Source organism: Podarcis erhardii (assembly GCF_964252035.2).
Source record: "Podarcis erhardii genome assembly, chromosome: 10".
NCBI lineage: Eukaryota > Metazoa > Chordata > Lepidosauria > Squamata > Lacertidae > Podarcis > Podarcis erhardii.
This window is the reverse complement of record NC_138500.1, coordinates 1,869,114-1,883,637: the sequence shown is the minus strand read 5'-3', so window position 1 is coordinate 1,883,637 and position 14,524 is coordinate 1,869,114. Positions and strand designations below refer to the sequence as shown.

The window sequence follows — 14,524 nt, the reverse complement described above, 5'->3', positions numbered from 1 at the left end:
TGGGGGGGGGATTTGGGCTTTGCGGAGGCGGGGTCTGGGAAGGATGTGCCGGGGGGGTGGAATTGGGGGGGCGGGGAGGAGAGGAAGGTGTCCCCCCCTCCCCTCTTCCTCCTGAGAATCAGGAGAATAGGGGAGGGGCTGATCCCGGCAATCCACTTGCAAAGTGGGGTACCCCCCCCACACACAATGTTTATATTGCAAAATCCTTCCCTCCCCCACCCCACGCCACGCGCTTAGATCCGTCCGTGTTTTCGATATTGCTGCTGTTAAATCCAGGAAGGGAGGGAGGGGCAGTCAAGACAGAAATCCATCGGGATGGTGGGTTGATTCCTGATACTTTCCAAGGTGAAGCGCAGGAAGCCTTGCAGCTAGGGGGATGTGTGAACACTGTTGTGGTGCTGTGGGGAAGAGGGTAGTTAAAAGGTGTGGGAAAGTGGGGTTGTGGTGGAGCGAGGAACCCCAAAGGACTGAGAATTCACTGTCAACAGGACTGGCCCACCCAAGCCTCACCCCCTTGCCTCAAAGCCTGACACCCCGCAATGTGACAGGATTGTGACTCCTGCCCTCAGCAAGCAAAATAGTTCCCCCTCCCCACCGGAGGAAAGCAATCTATGGGATGCTGAGGTGCCCTGAGGGCTGTGTGGGACCCCCATTCCTTGAAATGGAGGGAGCCGTGGGCTGTGGCTCTGTGTGTGTCTCAGGCAAAAGGGGGAGGGATGCTCTGTGTGTTTTGCTAGCAGTTAAAATTGCACATTTTTTGGGGGGGGGGAACTTTCTTTTTGTGTGCTTTGCATTGAGACTCGTGTTTCCAGCTCAGCCAGGGGAGCTGGGGCTGGAGGGCCACCTGTGTGTGAGAGAGAGAGGGGGGGAGAACCCCCCCCCCGCAATAACCGGCTCCCAGCTCTGTGTATGTCTCAGTATTTTATTGTCTCTATCTCGGCCAAGAGGGGCTGAGGCTGTGAGGAAAGAGGGGGAAGCTGCTTCAAGACCCAGAAGTGGTGAAAAGCAAGCTATAGTCTGTGTTCTAGGATTATGATCATATTTTATTCTCTTGCTGATTATGCTGTTTTCAATGTGCATTTTATATTTCCCCTCCTTTAGCAATGTTTTCTTCTGAATGAAGCTGAACTGTGACACACACCCCAAAAGAAAAAAATCTCAGGAAGGTATTTGTTACAGAAATTACAAGGCGGGGTGGGGCACATCCTTAAAGTTGTTAAATGTTACAAATATTATGTCTGAATGTATCCTTTTGGCTTGACAGTTCAGGGAAGATACCTAGCTTTAAAAAATCATATAAAATCAACTCCTTTGCCCGTTTCCTCCATTCCAATGCTATTTTGCCCTTGGAAAAGGGACTCTTTTTTCCTGCCACCTGTCGGACTTGGGTTCGACGGAGCTCCTCCGATGATGATTAATTACCTGAGCCTTTCATGAGGCTCCAAGCACACTCCCCATTCAGCAGAGTATCCAGCACGCAGGGAAGGACGAGAAGTTTATTAGCTACATTGCTAAAGAGTTTTGTTTCTAACTACGCAGACAGAAAAGAAATATACATGCTCTCTCTGTGAAAACAGAGAGCAACTGAAAAGCAAAGGAACAGGAAACAGTAACATCACATCCGTCTCCTGTCTTCCGTGAGACTTCCAACAGTCTGGAATGTCTCTGGAATGCAAAACAGAGTCTTGTGACTCCAAGAGCACGGCACACACAGAAACCAGCACCACCTCCCCAAGGGTGAAGATGTGTAGACACACCTCCTACCCCAGGAAATGCCCAGAGGTGACAATTGCTGGGCTCACTGTTAGCCAAGGGAAGCCAAATCTCATCACCAGACTTGTCTCAGGCTGCAGACATGCAAAGGAAGTTCTGTTGTCCTTTTGGGTGGTGGGTACTTGAGACATGTTTGCCTCTGCTAATCTTATACTTGGGTGTTGCCCTGACATATCTGCCTATGCTAATCTTCTGTAACCCTCCCCTTTCTGACGTTTTAGTGATGTAGCAATGATGTATTGATGATGCTGTGCGAACTGTATCTTGGGATTTGGTGGGAAGGTTTTAAAAGTCAATGTCGCTCCAGGGTCAGAGTTCCCTCACTGCTGTTTGAACCAGTTGCACAACAATAAAGGATCTCAGTCTACTGACTGCTCTTTGCTCCAAATTCCTTGGCTGGAATTTCCTCCATTTACTGACCACATGGACCCACAGGGGACTTGTACCCTGGCGAGCTGGGCTGTTGAGTAGTCTCTCATCCCATAATTTTCTTTAAAAAGTTGAAAGGTCCTTTCCCATTCCCAATACTGACGGCCTGTAATAAAATCGTCGGACTCTTATCTCCTCCTGGCTCCTGAGTTTATTGGCCAGACCTAGGAGTTTTTATAGCCTTTGGGGGTATACAGTGGAACCTTGGTTTACAACCATACAGTGGTACCTCGGGTTAAGTACTTAATTTGTTCCAGAGGTCCGTTCTTAACCTGAAACTGTTCTTAACCTGAAGCACCACTTTAGCTAATGGGGCCACCTGCAGCCGCCACGCCACTGGAGCACCATTTCTGTTCTCATGCTGAAGCAAAGTATGAGGTACTATTTCTGGGTTAGCAGAGTCTGTAACCTGAAGTGTATGTAAATAAAGCACTTTTGCAATCTTTTCATTTAAACTGCTTCTCCTCTTTGAGTTTGTTGATTGTTTGTATGGTTTCAACTCCTAAAGTTCTTCCTGTCTGTGAATCTGTTGATTTAGATCTAGTACTAGGTCTGAACCTCTGTCTACTTTCCTGATATTTATAAGGTTTGTGTTTTGTGTGAGTTTGATGACATAAATCAAGGGATGCAGTCTGACTGAACCTCCTTCCACAGTCCATGCATTTACATGGTTTCTCCCCTGTGTGTCTGCTGATGTTTTCTAAGATTTCCATTCTGACTGAAGCTCTTTCCACACTCAATGCATTAAGATAACAAGAAGGGCTTTAAGATAACAAGAAGGGCTTTGCTGGGGCTGGATAGGGAAGGAAGGGAGGAAAGCTTGAGAGTTCTTCCGTCGGCTCCCAGTGTCCTTTTACTGATAGAAGCTGATAGAAGCTGGGGGTTTTTTCAAGCTGCGCCTCTTATCAGCCTAATTTGCTGAAGACGCTCTTACTCATTCCGGCAGGACTCGAACGGGGACTTGTTTCAACCCCATTTTACGGTGTTTCCGATCACCCACCTTGAGTTTTTTCTTTCTCAGTGACGGGGTCCCTTCACGGCAGGGGAGTCAGGCCAGACCTCTTTTCCTTCCCCTCTCACTCGTTTCAAGAGATTACTCAGCTCCACAGCACCAAAGTACGGCGGGGGGTGCGGCAAGGCAGCAAGACTAAAGCTCGAGTCCGGTGATAAAACAATAAAACAATAAAAAACGCTAATGCTAAGAAAAGCGAAGGCAGTGTTGAGGAGATGACGCAGCCACTAACTCATTACAATTAAAAGATAAGATAAAAGATAAACCCCCAAAGGGTTTGAAAAACTACTTAAAACTACTTAAAACTATATCTAAAAGCAGACGAGGTTAACTAGGCTGCTACCTTCGTCGCCATCTTGCCCCACCCTTCCAATGCAATTAAAAGGTTTCTCCCCTGTGTGAGTCCGTTGATGTCTTCTAACGGTTGCATTCAAACTAAAGCTCTTTCCACACTCCATACATTTATATGGTTTCTCCCCTGTGTGAGTCCGTTGATGACTTCTAAGGTGTCCATTATCACTAAAGCTCTTTCCGCAATCTATACATTTATATGGTTTCTCCCCTGTGTGAGTCTGTAGATGTATATTGAGGTGTCCACTCTGACTGAAGCTCTTTCCGCACTCCATGCATTTAAATGGTTTCTCCCCTGTGTGAGTCCGTTGATGTCTTATAAGGGTTCCATTATCAGTAAAGTTCTTTCCGCACTCCAGACATTTATATGGTTTCTCCCCTGTGTGAGTCTGTTGATGTCTTCTAAGGTTTCCACTAATACTAAAACTCTTCTCACACTCCATACATTTATATGGTTTCTCCCCTGTGTGAGTCCGTTCATGTGTTCTAAGGTGTTTATTATCAGTAAAGCTCTTTCCGCACTCCAGGCATTTAAAAGGTTTCTCTCCTGTGTGAGTCCGTTGATGTCTTCTAAGGTGTTCATTATCAGAAAAGCTCTTTCTGCACTCCAGGCATTTAAAAGGTTTCTCTCCTGTGTGAGTCCGTTGATGTCTTCTAAGGTGTTCATTATCAGAAAAGCTCTTTCCGCACTCCAGGCATTTAAATGGTTTCTCTCCTGTGTGAGTCCGTTGATGTCTTCTAAGGTTTTCATTATTAGAAAAGCTCTTTCCGCACTCCAGGCATTTAAATGGTTTCTCTCCTGTGTGAGTCTGTAGATGTATATTGAGGTGTCCACTCTGACTGAAGCTCTTTCCGCACTCCATGCATTTAAATGGTTTCTCCCCTGTGTGAGTCCGTTGATGTGTTCTAAGGGTTCCATTATCAGTAAAGCTCTTTCCGCACTCTATACATTTATATGGTTTCTCCCCTGTGTGAGTCTGTAGATGTATATTGAGGTGTCCACTCTGACTGAAGCTCTTTCCGCACTCCATGCATTTATATGGTTTCTCCCCTGTGTGAGTCTGTTGATGTGTTCTAAGTTTATCACTCCGATAGAAGCTATTTCCGCACTGCATGCATTTAAATGGTTTCTCCCCCGTGTGAATCCGTTGATGTCTCCTAAGTTTATCACTCTGATAGAAGCTCTTTCCACAATCCAGACATTTAAAAGTTTTTTCCCTTGTGTGAGTCCGTTGATGTAATCTTAAGTGTCCATGTTGACTGAAGTTCTTCCCACACTCCCTGCATTGCAGTCCTTTCCTGCCCATGTGAGTCCGCTGATTTGTTCTAAGTTTTCCAATATCAGTGAAACGTTTCCCACACTCCATACCTTTAAACAGTTTCTCCCCTGCTGGAGGTCGTTGATGTGAACTATGTGTGCTCATTCAATGATGCATATTCCGCATTTCACACATTTTAATTTCTATCCCTAATGGGGGGGGGGGGGAATTGTGCCCCATCCCCTGGAGTTCTGACTGTCTTCTCCATCTCCTTCTTCAGAGTGGGAGGAAAGGGAATCCTATTTTGGTTTCAAGGAAGAGAACAAAGGGAAAGGGAACACATCAAGCTCCATTAGCACCTTCTCCTATTTCAACGTCTCCTACGTTCCCTCACTTCCTACCCATGTTCCCAAGTGAAGTTGCAATGTCAAATGATAGTAATTTATGAGCAACTTTCAAAATCTTCAATCAATGTTAATAAAGCAGCATGATTTTTTAAAGAACGATGTGCTGTCTGATCTTGTGCCTGTCTTCTGATGCAGGACTATCCTAAAACGACACCGAAAAGCAGGATATTCAAGGCAAATAGATAAACTGTACTTAGTGGAATGTGTAGTATCTTGAAAATGTAGTATTGATTCATTAATGGCTTGAAGGGGACATGAATTTATTCCTGTTCTCTCTTAAAGATCATAATCATACGATGTCATGGGGTGTTAGGGGAGCGGTAGTACCATTGGTGGGGGAAATGTCATGCACCTTCTGGGGTAATTTATCCACCATTGGTCCCCACCCTGCACTCAGCTCTCACCTGTGGCTTCCAGAAGCTTTCAGGATGCAATACGGGCCACAATCCCAGGAACAGCTTCAACTGACCGGCTAAACCAGGTGAGGATATCTGATGGGTCTCAAATTCTTGGTGGGTTGGGGAATTCTGCTGCAGGTGAAGGAAGGCCCTGGTGGATGGAGAGGATGAGAACAACAGTGAATCCCACAGTCAAGAAGGCAGATTCTGCCCATTCTGCAGAGGAAAGTGAAGGGCAGATGGGGCTCATCAACCTGGGAAGGGAGCTCCTCGAGAAGGAAAACTTTGGTCGTAATACTTTGGTGCACTCCTTCGCTTCCTCGTGAGTTATCTTCAGGAGAAGAAAAGGCTATGGAGGAGAAATTACACAAATCCAGAGTGGACTCTCTAAGATGGTTGGATGGTGTCCTGCACACCTCCTTCCAGCCACTCCTGCAGCCAAGCTGGTGCCTAACGTACTGCTCTGCTTTCCTTGGGACCATATAAGCCAGGCTGAGAAGGGGGTCTTGTTGTCTAGGCAGCTGTTTATATCATACATCAATTAAAAATTATTCAGAATATTTGTCTTTTGAAGAAAAGATCACCAAGTATCCGATGGCCCCTTCAATTCTAATGAAAGTCTTGTGCCTAGAGCTTTTGGGGGTGCAGGACCAGTGTTAATGAAGAAATCTGAGGGCTCCCTTGGACAAAAAACAAGGACACCAGCCAGGAATACCAGAGCAAAACAGCAGCCTGTAGGCTTGGTCATTACTGAAAACTGTCGCGACAGGACTCCCACCTGCCACCAGGTGAAACAAGATGGAAGCCCACAACAAAAGAAGACCCCAACATTTATTAGTTACTAATTCCTCAAACTACACCCCTAAAACTACATCACAACTACATCACTGATACATCACAAAAAGGAGGGGTTGAGGGAGGAGTTGTGGTGGTAACCTGAGTGTCCTGCCACCTGGCCGGTTCCCCCGTTTCCCCCTCCCCATGAGTACTTTCCATGTGACAAAGGGGAGTTTGCAGTTTCCTGCCCCCTGAGGGAAGAGCTGATCATTGTCCTTTGCTCCAGTCCATGTTGAATCCACTCCTATATGCAAGTTCTTTGTTACCTTGATGGTCTTATGTCTGGGACCATTGGGGTTGGCATAACAACTGGGCAGGGCTCTTGTGGATGTGCTGGTATGCTCAAGGGATTATGGCCACCCTGTATTAAACCTATCCCGTTTGATAGTCCTTTCTTCATGGAGCAAAATAAAAGTGGACCGGTGGACCGTATTTTTCGCTCGATAACACGCACCTGACCATAACATGCACATAGTTTTTAGAGGAGGAAAACATGAAAAAAAATATCTGAATGAAACAGTGGATGTATCATTTTTGTGCTTCATGCTGTGGCCACAGACATGTGATTTGACGGTGAGTTTGGGTTAGCCCAATGCAAAAATCCTGAGAATCCATGTGGATCTGTGCTTTGTAACCACGTTTTTGCACCATTGCAGCCCCAGGCAACAGTGGGTGCGTGATTTTTTTTGGTGCAGGCTGTAGCCATGGATATGCTATGTGATCTGATGTTGAATTTGGGGTGACCCAATGCAAAGATCCTGAGGATCCATGTGGATCCGTGCTCTGTAACCACGTTTTTGCACCATTGCAGCCCTGTTTTTGCATCAGATCATTGCAGCAAGACGTGCAGCAAGATTTGCGCTCTCTCGCTGGGGTGATTTAAGATGTTTTTCAACATGATTAAAGACTGTTGGAGTTAAGCAAGAACGCTTGCGTGCAGTCTGATTTATTACACACACATTGCAATAGTTTCTAACACTGCGACGACTCTGCTACAGGGAACTGACGGACAGCTATCCACAGGAGTCCAGTGGGGCGCAGCGGAAGCCTGCCGGACCCCATCCAAAAGCCAGATGCACTCGGGCCAGTCGGCTCCAGGGACCACACATTCGCTCAAGAACACGCATGGACATTTCCCCTTACTTTTTAGGAGAAAAAATCTGTGTGTTATAGAGGGGGAAATACGGTAAATCTGATGTACAGTTGATTTACTATAAATTTATAAGAAAAACGTCGTGTATGTTGTGTGTGTCGTGTAAGTACAAACTGAATGACTGGGGAGGGGGGTACCTGGAACAGCAGGAAAGCTTCTTCCACCATTATCCTTCCAATTGGGATTCAGGCCTCATCATGGGACTAAAACAGCACTGGTTGAACTGGATGATGATCTCCGATGTGCTAGAGTCCGAGGGGAAAGCTGTTTCCTGGTTCTGCTGGATCTCTAAGCGGCTTTGGAGACCGTCAACCATGGTATCCTTCTGGACCCTCTAGGGGAGCTGGGGGCCCTGCTCTGCAGTGGTTCCCCTCCTTCCTCCTGGGCCATGTCCAGAAGGTGGTCTTGGGAGAGGAGTGTTCTGATCCCTAGGTGCTCCCTTGTGGGAGCAACAGAGTTGCCATAAACAATAATCCCACCCACAAACTCTCATTTACACACAGCCTGTCGATTGGGGGGGGGGTTCACACACCTCACCTGTGCTAATGCTGGCAGTCTTTGGCCTGTATAGGCACACCCTGGGTGCTGAGCCTCCAGCCACGGGGGCTGTCTATCATGAAAATGGGTCCTTTGATTGGGAAGATTCACGCAGCCGCTGTCATTGAATTTTGATGGATTGTATCTCAGCTTGTCTGTCAGTCTGACACTGCCTACAAAAAGTTAGAGGAACAAAAATGCCTTTGAGATGCAACTTCTATATCAATCCTGAGAGCCATTCCATGGACTCTGCACCCCTGTTCCTGACAACAGGTGTACATCTTCTGCATCCTCAATGAACCATGCAGAGAAGAGATGCTTAAAGATGGAAGCCTGAGAGAGAGGAAAAGGTTTCTGGCTGCTTCCTGGGTGGGATTGGGGAAACCAAGAGCCGCTTCTGAGAAGGCCTCCCCCCTCCCCCCTTCCTCTGGGGATTTACTCTCCTCTCCAGGGGACCAGTGGTTGGACAGGGCAGAATTGCTGTATCTGCCATTAATTTGATTTTGATTTTATATTAGAATGAATTGCTTTTAGAATGCATTTTAATTAATTGATCATGAGCCCGGCTTCGCCCGGGGAGTGGTGAGATATAAATTATTATTATTATTATTATTATTATTATTATTATTATTATTATTATTATTATCTGGACAGGGCAGGGGCTTATGGGGTGGGAAGCGGGTGGAGCTTGCAGGAAGGAAGGTGTGTCTTGCTAATGGAGAAATCTGAGGGCCCCCCTGGAGAAAAAACAAGGACACCAGCCAGGAATACCAGAGCAAAACAGCAGCCAGTAGGCTTGGTCTTTATTGAAGACGGTCGCGACAGGACTCCCACCTGCCACCAGGTGAAACAAGATGGAAGCCCCGTACAAAAGAGAACCCAAAATTTTATTAGCTGCTAATCCCAATGTTACAGTCCCCAAAATACATTATGAAAGGGGAGGTGTGGTGGCTGTAATCTGAGCATCCTGGACCCTGCCCCATGGTTCCCCTTGCCCTCCATCAAACATCTATCAGGTGAAAGAAAAGAGATATTTACATTTCCCTTCTAGGAGCAGAAGTGCGTCAGTAGCCAGAGTGGAACAAGGGGGGAGGAAGTGCAAACAAACATGACCACCATGTGGCCTGACTTATTCCCCCCCCAGAAGGGAAATGGCCGGCATGTGGCCTACAGCTAGAGAGTGGTGGATGGCTATGCCCCCCCCCCCGCCGCCACCGCAAAACAAAAAGGTTTTCCCCCCAGCCTATCTGGGCACCCGCCCAGAAAGAAAAGCCACAAAATTGCAGCCTAGCCTGGTGGAGGGGCCATGCCCCTTCCAATCAGGCCAGAACTTACCTTAATCTGGCCGCCAGGACACGCTCCTGAGGATCCTGATCCTGCAAGGAAGAAAACCAAAAGGGGCTTGGAGAAAGCGGTCGGCCTCCATTCTTTGCCCCACCCCCAGCCGGCCATCCATTGTCCTCCCTGACCTGTTTCCCAGCCAAGTTCATCACACCCTTTTGTCTTCATCTGGGTTGGTTCTTTCTGGCATGGCTACCTGTCTGGCACTCAGGTATCAGGATGCCAGGGATTATCACTCAGGCAGAGGGGCTGCTGAGTAGCTGAGCTCACATGTCTATAGGAATTTCTGAAGTTACCCCAGTGAGCCAGTACATAGAGACATTTATCAGTGAATTCATACATTTGGTATTGTGCAGCAAAGGCCCTTTGAATAGATAGGAAGAAAGTGTGATGAAGTGTTTTGTGGGAAGAAATCACAAAAGTGATGGTGCTGATTTTGGTGGTGGGCTGCATGTGCATGATATCTGCTGGAGGGGCAACCACCCCCAACCTATACATAGATTCCTGCAACAGTCTGGACAGGGCAGGGGCTTATGGGGTGGGAAGATGATAGAGGTTGCAGGAAGGAAGGGGTGGGGGGACACGACCCCCCACTTTCCAGGGATCCCTCTGGCTGCCTTGAAGGGGTGGCCCATTCCTGGGTGGGAGGGTGGGAAGCCAAGGCGGCCCCTCCGGAGATTCCCCACAGGAGCCACTATGGATAAGTCTCCCCAAAGACTGGTTTCCTATCTCCCCCCCCCCCAATTCTGCCCTTCCCTGCCCCAGGGATGCTCCCCCTCCCCACTTCCTCGACTCCCTCCCTCTGTCCCAGAGTCTCCATTGAACTCAGAGGCCCCCCTTGGCGCGGCTTACCCCACGCCCTGCGCCCCCATCTCTACCTCCGGAGGGCCCCCCACCCAAGACGAGCAGGGGAGGACAGGGGGGTCACTATCCAGGCGTCCCTCACGCCCCTTAACCCTTTCATGGCCCACCTCTATCCGCGCGGAACCCACAGAGTCCCAGGGATGACTGCGCGGGGAAATGGGGCGAGGGGGCTTCGTGGGATCCCCTGGGTGGGCTTCCTAAGGGTCCAAGGAAAACCCCCTTCGCAGCACGCGTGCAGGGATCCAGATCCACGACAGGCGCTTTGGGGAGCTGGCGGGGTCTCTGGATCCTCCTCTCCCCTTCCCCCCGCGACCCCTTTACCTCTTTGTCCTCGCTCCCGATTCTCCTTTCCTTCCCTGCAACATCCACGTGTGGGGGGGGATTTACCTGTCGCCCCTCCTCCCCTTTCCGAAAGCGCGCCCCCTAGAGCTACGGCGCAGAGCAGCAATCCGGCGCAGAAGCTCCACTTGCGGGAGAAGCAGGCAGGTTGGGAGGGGGGGCTCTCCCCCCCTTTCCCGGAGCAGGAGCCGGATGGCGAGGAAGAGGAGCAACATATTGGGGGGGGGGATTTGGGCTTTGCGGAGGCGGGGTCTGGGAAGGATGTGCCGGGGGGGGTGGAATTGGGGGGGCGGGGAGGAGAGGAAGGTGTCCCCCCCTCCCCTCTTCCTCCTGAGAATCAGGAGAATAGGGGAGGGGCTGATCCCGGCAATCCACTTGCAAAGTGGGGTACCCCCCCACACACAATGTTTATATTGCAAAATCCTTCCCTCCCCCACCCCACGCCACGCGCTTAGATCCGTCCGTGTTTTCGATATTGCTGCTGTTAAATCCAGGAAGGGAGGGAGGGGCAGTCAAGACAGAAATCCATCGGGATGGTGGGTTGATTCCTGATACTTTCCAAGGTGAAGCGCAGGAAGCCTTGCAGCTAGGGGGATGTGTGAACACTGTTGTGGTGCTGTGGGGAAGAGGGTAGTTAAAAGGTGTGGGAAAGTGGGGTTGTGGTGGAGCGATGAACCCCAAAGGACTGAGAATTCACTGTCAACAGGACTGGCCCACCCAAGCCTCACCCCCTTGCCTAAAAGCCTGACACCCCGCAATGTGACAGGATTGTGACTCCTGGCCTCAGCAAGCAAAATAGTTCCCCCTCCCCACCGGAGGAAAGCAATCTATGGGATGCTGAGGTGCCCTGAGGGCTGTGTGGGACCCCCATTCCTTGAAATGGAGGGAGCCGTGGGCTGTGGCTCTGTGTGTGTCTCAGGCAAAAGGGGGAGGGATGCTCTGTGTGTTTTGCTAGCAGTTAAAATTGCACATTTTTTGGGGGGGGGGACTTTCTTTTTGTGTGCTTTGCATTGAGACTCGTGTTTCCAGCTCAGCCAGGGGAGCTGGGGCTGGAGGGCCACCTGTGTGTGAGAGAGAGAGGGGGGGAGAACCCCCCCCCCGCAATAACCGGCTCCCAGCTCTGTGTATGTCTCAGTATTTTATTGTCTCTATCTCGGCCAAGAGGGGCTGAGGCTGTGAGGAAAGAGGGGGAAGCTGCTTCAAGACCCAGAAGTGGTGAAAAGCAAGCTATAGTCTGTGTTCTAGGATTATGATCATATTTTATTCTCTTGCTGATTATGCTGTTTTCAATGTGCATTTTATATTTCCCCTCCTTTAGCAATGTTTTCTTCTGAATGAAGCTGAACTGTGACACACACCCCAAAAGAAAAAAATCTCAGGAAGGTATTTGTTACAGAAATTACAAGGCGGGGTGGGGCACATCCTTAAAGTTGTTAAATGTTACAAATATTATGTCTGAATGTATCCTTTTGGCTTGACAGTTCAGGGAAGATACCTAGCTTTAAAAAATCATATAAAATCAACTCCTTTGCCCGTTTCCTCCATTCCAATGCTATTTTGTCCTTGGAAAAGGGACTCTTTTTCCTGCCACCTGTCGGACTTGGGTTCGACGGAGCTCCTCCGATGATGATTAATTACCTGAGCCTTTCATGAGGCTCCAGGCACACTCCCCATTCAGCAGAGTATCCAGCACGCAGGGAAGGACAAGAAGTTTATTAGCTACATTGCTAAAGAGTTTTGTTTCTAAATACGCAGACAGAAAAGAAATATACATGCTCTCTCTGTGAAAACAGAGAGCAACTGAAAAACAAAGGAACAGGAAACAGTAACATCACATCCGTCTCCTGTCTTCCGTGAGACTTCCAACAGTCTGGAATGTCTCTGGAATGCAAAACAGAGTCCTGTGACTCCAAGAGCACGGCACACACAGAAACCAGCACCACCTCCCCAAGGGTGAAGATGTGTAGACACACCTCCTACCCCAGGAAATGCCCAGAGGTGACAATTGCTGGGCTCACTGTTAGCCAAGGGAAGCCAAATCTCATCACCAGACTTGTCTCAGGCTGCAGACATGCAAAGGAAGTTCTGTTGTCCTTTTGGGTGGTGGGTACTTGAGACATGTTTGCCTCTGCTAATCTTATACTTGGGTGTTGCCCTGACATATCTGCCTATGCTAATCTTCTGTAACCCTCCCCTTTCTGACGTTTTAGTGATGTAGCAATGATGTATTGATGATGCTGTGCGAACTGTATCTTGGGATTTGGTGGGAAGGTTTTAAAAGTCAATGTCGCTCCAGGGTCAGAGTTCCCTCACTGCTGTTTGAACCAGTTGCACAACAATAAAGGATCTCAGTCTACTGACTGCTCTTTGCTCCAAATTGCTTGGCTGGAATTTCCTTCATTTACTGACCGCACGGACCCGCGGGGGACTTGTACCCTGGCGAGCTGGGCTTCTGAGTAGTCTCTCAACCCATAATTTTCTTTAACATGTTGAAAAGTCCTCTCCCATTCCCAATATTGACTGCTTGTGATAAAATCGTTGGACTCTTCTCTCCTCCTGGCTCCTGAGTTTATTGGCCAGACCTAGGAGTTTTTATAGCCTTTGGGGGTATACAGTGGTACCTTGGTTTATAACCATACAGTGGTACCTTGAGTTAAGTACTTAATTCATTCCAGAGGTCCGTTCTTAACCTGAAACTGTTCTTAACCTGAAGCACCACTTTAGCTAATGGAGCCTCTTGCTGCTGCCACACTGTACGATTTCTGTTGTCGTCCTGAAGCAAAGTTCTTAACCTGAGGTACTATTTCTGGGTTAGCAGAGTCTGCAACCTGAAGTGTATGTAACCTGAAGTGTATGTAACCCGAGGTACCACTGTAATCCATTCTGGAGGTCCGGTTGTAAACCAAAACAGGTTGTAACCCAAGGCGTGCTTTCGCCAATGGGGACTCCCCCCCCCCAAAAAATGGGTTGTAATCCAAAAAAAGGGACACAGACTTCGGCGTTTGACATGGTTGTAATCCAAAACGGTTGTAATTCAAAGCGGTTGCAAACCAAGGAACCACTGCACAACATTTGGTGCTGTGACTCAGATAAATCAAGGCTTTCTTTGAGCCCACCCAGCTGTGGGTGCCTGAACCGAGGGAGCCGTGGGCTGTGGCTCCGTGTGTCTCGGCCAGCTGTGGGTGCCTCAAGCAGGCAGCAGCAGGCTCCCAGCTCTGTGAATGTCTACGTATTGTCTCTATCTCGGCCAAGATGGAATGAGGCTGTGAGGAAAGAGGGGAAAGTTTTCTCACTTTGTGTTTTGCTTGAAGGCTCCTGTCCGGCTGAGGGCTGGGGCTGCAGAGATCGGGCTCTTTCCCCCCTTGGCACAACTGCGAGTTTTCCTCCTGAGTTCATTTCTGTGAAGAAAAGAGTGGACTCTGAGAGGAAGACCTCCAACACTCCATACATCTAAATGGGTTCTCCCATGCGAGAGTCCCGGGATGTTCCTTAAACACTCCATTGTAAATAAAGCACTTTTTGCAATCCTTTCATTTAAACTGCTTCTCCTCTTTGAGTTTGTTGATGGTTAGAAGGGTTTCAACTCCTAAAGTTCTTCCTGTCTGTGAGTCTGTTGATGGAGAATTTCCACTAGGACTGAACCTCTATCTACTTTCCTGATATTTATAAGGTTTGGCTTTTGTGTGAGTTTGTCTGACTGAAGCTCCTTCCACAGTCCATACATTTAAACAGTTTCTCCCCTGTGTGTCTGCTGATGTTTTCTAAGGTGTCCATTCTGCCTGAAGCTCTTTCCGCACTCCATGCATTTAAATGGTTTCTCCCCT

General features: G+C 48.5%; 1 protein-coding gene across 10 annotated transcripts in view; it reads right to left on the bottom strand.

Annotated features, from left to right (window-relative positions):
* LOC309351816 (uncharacterized protein) overlaps window positions 1-14,524 on the bottom strand; it is a 151,986-nt gene that overhangs the window by 18,588 nt on the left and 118,874 nt on the right. For 3 of the 10 annotated variants that reach the window (XM_081879828.1, XM_081879839.1, XM_081879838.1), the window contains 3 exons: window positions 9,492-9,532; window positions 8,157-8,329; window positions 7,757-8,058 (listed from right to left, as the gene is read on the bottom strand). The exons of 2 other annotated variants lie outside the window; for them this stretch is intronic. The gene's annotated coding sequence lies outside the window, so the exon portion shown is untranslated. Of the gene's footprint in view, window positions 1-5,635; window positions 5,781-7,756; window positions 8,059-8,156; window positions 8,330-9,491; window positions 9,533-10,468; window positions 10,644-10,682; window positions 11,289-14,524 lie in introns of those variants that run through there. 5 more of the 10 variants (XM_081879829.1, XM_081879831.1, XM_081879840.1 and 2 more) reach the window with 4 other exon arrangements.